The sequence below is a fragment of the Helianthus annuus genome, chromosome 9 (assembly GCF_002127325.2).
Source record: "Helianthus annuus cultivar XRQ/B chromosome 9, HanXRQr2.0-SUNRISE, whole genome shotgun sequence".
NCBI classification, from domain to species: domain Eukaryota; kingdom Viridiplantae; phylum Streptophyta; class Magnoliopsida; order Asterales; family Asteraceae; genus Helianthus; species Helianthus annuus.
In genome coordinates this window covers 110,616,213-110,621,087 of record NC_035441.2, presented here as the reverse complement: position 1 = coordinate 110,621,087, position 4,875 = coordinate 110,616,213, and the positions used below count along the sequence as shown (strand labels likewise).

Below are 4,875 nucleotides of genomic sequence, written 5' to 3'. Positions count from 1 at the left end.
CTTAAACAGTTGTTTGGCCTTTAACAGATGTTTGGTCTTTTATCTCAGATGTTTGGACTTAAACAGTTGTTTGACCTTAAACACATGTTTCACCTTAAACAGATGTTTTGCCTTAAATAGATGTTCTCCTTCTATATCAGATATTTGGACTTAAACAGATGTTTGGCCATAAACAGATGTTTGGCCTTAAACCAAACATCTGTTTAAGATCATCATCTGTTTGACTATTTGTCAATATCTTATTGACTTTTGGTCAACATCTTTTTCAAATTTGGTCAACATCTTATTTTGTAAAAGAGGTAAAAAAACAAAGATTTTTTCAAAATCCCAAATCATCCTATCAAGTAAGTGCATTGAAGTAAAAGTGGAAATGATATTGTCACACCCCCAAAATTCACCCGCGGAGTATCACCGCTTGGAGGCGTGACTGACCAGGATCAAGCCACCAATCATATTGAACAATATATATATAAATGTAATTCAACCAAACCAATATGAAAGGTGTTCAAAACATAAGTATAATATCAACGTTTAGCGGAAGCATAAAAGTAAACCCGACATAAGTATAAGTATGTAATGTCATAAATGTTTAACAAAGCATTCACGATTCTTGTCCACAACGACCGCGCCTCCCAGTGCAAGCTCCAAGTGTACCTAACGACCTGCAAGGCATGTAAGAGAGAGTCAACAACTAGTTGAGCGAGTTCACAGTGGGTTGTCTAGTAATAATGTTCATTTCGTAAACTGTTTGTTTGTTTAGTAACCGATGTATCGTATATAATTACATCGCGGCCCTCCAGGCGTGTTTGCGAAGATTAGTGGGAATTTACCATGTACTGTAGACTAGTTTTATTTGTATCGCGGCCCTCCAGACATGTGTGCGAAGTTTAGTATCAGTATCGCGGCCATTCCAGGCGTGTGTGCGAAGATCAGTATCAGTATCGCGGCCATTACAGGCATGTGTGCGAAGAGTAGTGGGGGCTTCCCCATGTATCACTAGTCTAGCAGTAGCTGTAAGTGACCTTTCCCAACCGAGGTCAGTAATCCATAATTCCCAATAACAACGTAAGTACAGATAATCGTCCAATCCCATTCCCTACCCCGGGAATCCCATGCCTTGGTAAGAGTGTGAACTCACCTTGGTTTGCTCGGTATGCTAAAGTATATGCTCACAGTTAATCAGTCAAGTCCTAAAGTGCACGTATACATAATCAGTTTGTATTCTCGAAGTTTGCATATAAGTACAATCACAGTGGACAATGCATCAATAATCACCAAGTAGCACATTGCACGTATTCATAATCTTGCAATTCATGCACAACATTTAACGGCAGTTAACCAACCAAGTTAACTCTTAGCATAAATAAACTAAGTTACTGTGCTGATTTCCCTTTCGACGAAACATGATTGTTTCGTCGTGTAACCCATTGACGAAATACCCTTCGTTTCGTCATGACCCCTTCGGCGAATTGTCCACCGTTTCGTCGTGTATATTCCCGGCGAAACACCCCCCCCCCCCCCGTTTCGCCGTGAGTTCCGTTTCGTGAACATGGCAGTTACATCGCACAACATATCAGTTACAAAGATACACACAGAAACCCTAATCATTGTTACAGCTGTCATCAACATCATCGATCATCATCATCAGTATATCATAATCATCACCATGGCTCATAATATCTAGCATGCACCCTACTTCATCGATGACAGTTTCAACATCATCACATAATCATAATATCGATCCTTAAACATACATAACAGTTGATGACACACCAAATAAACATCAATCGGGAACACATAAGTTCTGAAAAGTGAGTCATGCGTTAATACAATCACAACATTCGATCCGGTTCCCAGTTTAACTACGAACTATCGAACCCTAATTACATGAATCTCAACCCAAGCGTTAATCACAGCAAAACATTCATCAAACAAACTTTTAATCAATATAACAAGAAATCAAAGAATTACGCAGCCGGTTTAACAATCGTATAACTAACCAAGATACCAAAGACGATGGTTTGATCGCTAGAGGGAGCCTGGGTGAACACAAAGCTGCCGTCACACCAAGGGAGAGCTCTAGGGTTTCGGTTTTTGTTAAAAGTGTGAAACAGAGAACCAGTTTCGTTAATATACACGAATTACCGTACTGGGCCCGAACTGGGCTTCGGCGTAATTGGGCTTGGCGAAACAGCTTGTTTCGTCAGTATGAGGTATGGCGAAACACCTTCTGTTTCGTCGAGTAAGTTGATGGCGAAACGCTCTATTTCGTCGGGTGTGTTCATGGCGAAACAACTCTTGTTTCGTCGGGCCATTTTATGGTTTAAATAGTTAAGTCTTTCAACAAGTTCCCTAGTATACCACCAAGCACATAAACATGTAATAATCACAATACGTTTTATCATAACACAACGTATATAGATACAAAGCAAACAAGTCAATTAAGTAAACTATCAAACAGTCAACGCGCAATAAATGCGAAAGTAGAATCTCGGAAACTCGAGTTGTCACAGATATTATTCATATGGTCCTGTTGTGCTTTTGTTTGTCCTCTAATATGAGTTCATGATCTAATCCGGTGATTTGAAGACATCGTTGTTTAATCGAATTAGATGGTTGATGTAATGTGGTCGTATTACAAACAAATAGTAATTAATTAATTTAAATAACTTTACCGAGCCTGGGAAGCAATCCCGGGTAAAAACCTAGTATATAGATAAACACAAGTGTAAACCCTAAAACCCATAAGTGGGTTGGGCCTAAAATGTCTGATTTATAACAAGATGGTAATTTTTTTGGACGCCGACATCAGTGAATATAATCTCGCATAAACCAACTAATTTACCTACATTCAGTGTTACTAACATGAAACACATGACATGCATAGACAACGTTGCCAACATGAAACACATGACAATTCAACAAGTAAAACATGCATAGACGTTGTTATCTCTTTCTTGATTTACGTTGCGTATATAACTCATACGCATCCACCCACAAAAAAATAATAACAACGAATTAACAAATGGGGACTATTGTTTTGTACCCACCACCACTTATGGGCCACTTCATTTCAATGGTGGAGCTCGGAAAGTCCATCATCAAACACTATCCTTCCTACACTATAACCGTGCTCTCCCTCACCAACTCTTTCAACACCGGCTCCATCACCTCCTATGTCCGTCACATCTCCGCCCCCATCCCCGCCATCACATTCCACCACCTCCCCGTTATTCCTCTTCCCGACCAAGAAATACACCCCTCCATGCTTGGTTCCGTGGTCGCTAATCTTATTCGCCGTAGCATCAACAACGTCGCAAACGCCCTCCAATCCATATCCCCGACCACGATTATTGCTGATGTCTTTTGCACCTCCGCTATGGCTTCAGCTGCAAGCCTCAACATTCCGGTTTACTTCTTCATTACTTCCGGGGCGTGTTGCGTGGTGGAACTTCTTTATCTCCCCACGCTTGATCGGAATTACCCCGTAAGTTTTAAAGATATGAATGCACTCATCTATGAACCGGGACTGCCACCGATACCATCATCCGAAATGCAGGACACGATTCAAGATAGAAACTCCGAGGCATATAGGGGGTATCTTGAACTCTCACGTTGCATGCTCAAATCATCCGGGATTATTGTAAACACGTTTGATTCGATGGAACCGAAACCGATTAAGGCAATTCGAGACGGGTTGTGTGTCCCTGATCAGCCTACGCCCCCACTGTATTGCGTCGGGCCGCTGCTTGCAGAAGGAAGCGACGGTTCGCATGAATGTTTGAAGTGGCTAGATGGTCAACCTAAAGAGAGTGTTGATTACTTGTGTTTTGGAAGTGAGAGGGAGTTTTCAAGTGATCAGTTAAAAGAGATTGCTATGGGGTTAGAGCTGAGTGGACATAGGTTTTTGTGGGTGATACGAAGCCCATCAATTGAAAACAATGATGATTTGAATTTATTGTTGCCAAATGGGATTTTGGAACGTACGAAAGAAAGGGGTTTTGTGCTGAATACATGGGTCCCGCAAGTGCAAGTGCTGAATCACTGAGTCAGTTGGTGGGTTTGTGACACATTGTGGCTGGAATTCAGTGTTGGAAGCCACATGTGCTCGTGTGCCTATGATAGTGTGGCCATTGAATGCGGATCAAAGGTTAAATAAAATTATGATGGTTGAAGAAATGAAATTGGCTCTACCAATGTGTTGGAGGACCGGAAGGTGATGGCCACAGAGGTGGAGAAGCGGGTTAGGCAGTTGATGGATTCGGAGGAAGGGAAGGTCATTAGGGAGATGGCGAAGGCTAGGAAAGTGGATGCGGCGAGGGCACTGAGTGAAGGCGGGTCTTCTCGAGTGGCATTGAAAAGATTGGTCGAGTCATGGCAACCGACAACGTCTCTCTGGTTAATATGAGTGTTTATTGTGTTAGACATGTAAGTGGTCGTCTATCCACTTGGTTTTCTCTACGTCCATTGGAACTTGTTACGTGTATGAGAATAACGTCTGCTATTGCGTGTTACGTGTCATTTCTACAATATATATTCGGTTTGGTGTGTTATAAGTATTTGCATCTAAGTTTATTTTTGTAAAAGTATATTTTTCTCATTATTAGGGTTATAAACGAACTGAACGTTTAGCGAACGGTTCGTAAACCGTTCAGCGGGAAGTTCGTTTATGTTCGTTCGATTAGCTTAACGAACGGACACGAACAAAAAATTTCGTTCGGTTAGCATAGCGAACGAACACAAACACATGTCTCGTTCGTTCGACTGCGTTCATGAACGTTCGGTAATATGTTTGTTTGATTATATTAAAAAAAATAATAAATAATAAACCTTTTATCTAAACATATTGAAAAATTGAAACCCTATTTTTTCTAA

General features: G+C 41.0%; 1 pseudogene; it reads left to right on the top strand.

Annotated features, from left to right (window-relative positions):
* Positions 1-3,022: 3,022 nt before the first annotated feature.
* On the top strand, positions 3,023-4,546 carry LOC110903937 (annotated as a pseudogene).
* Positions 4,547-4,875: the final 329 nt, after the last annotated feature.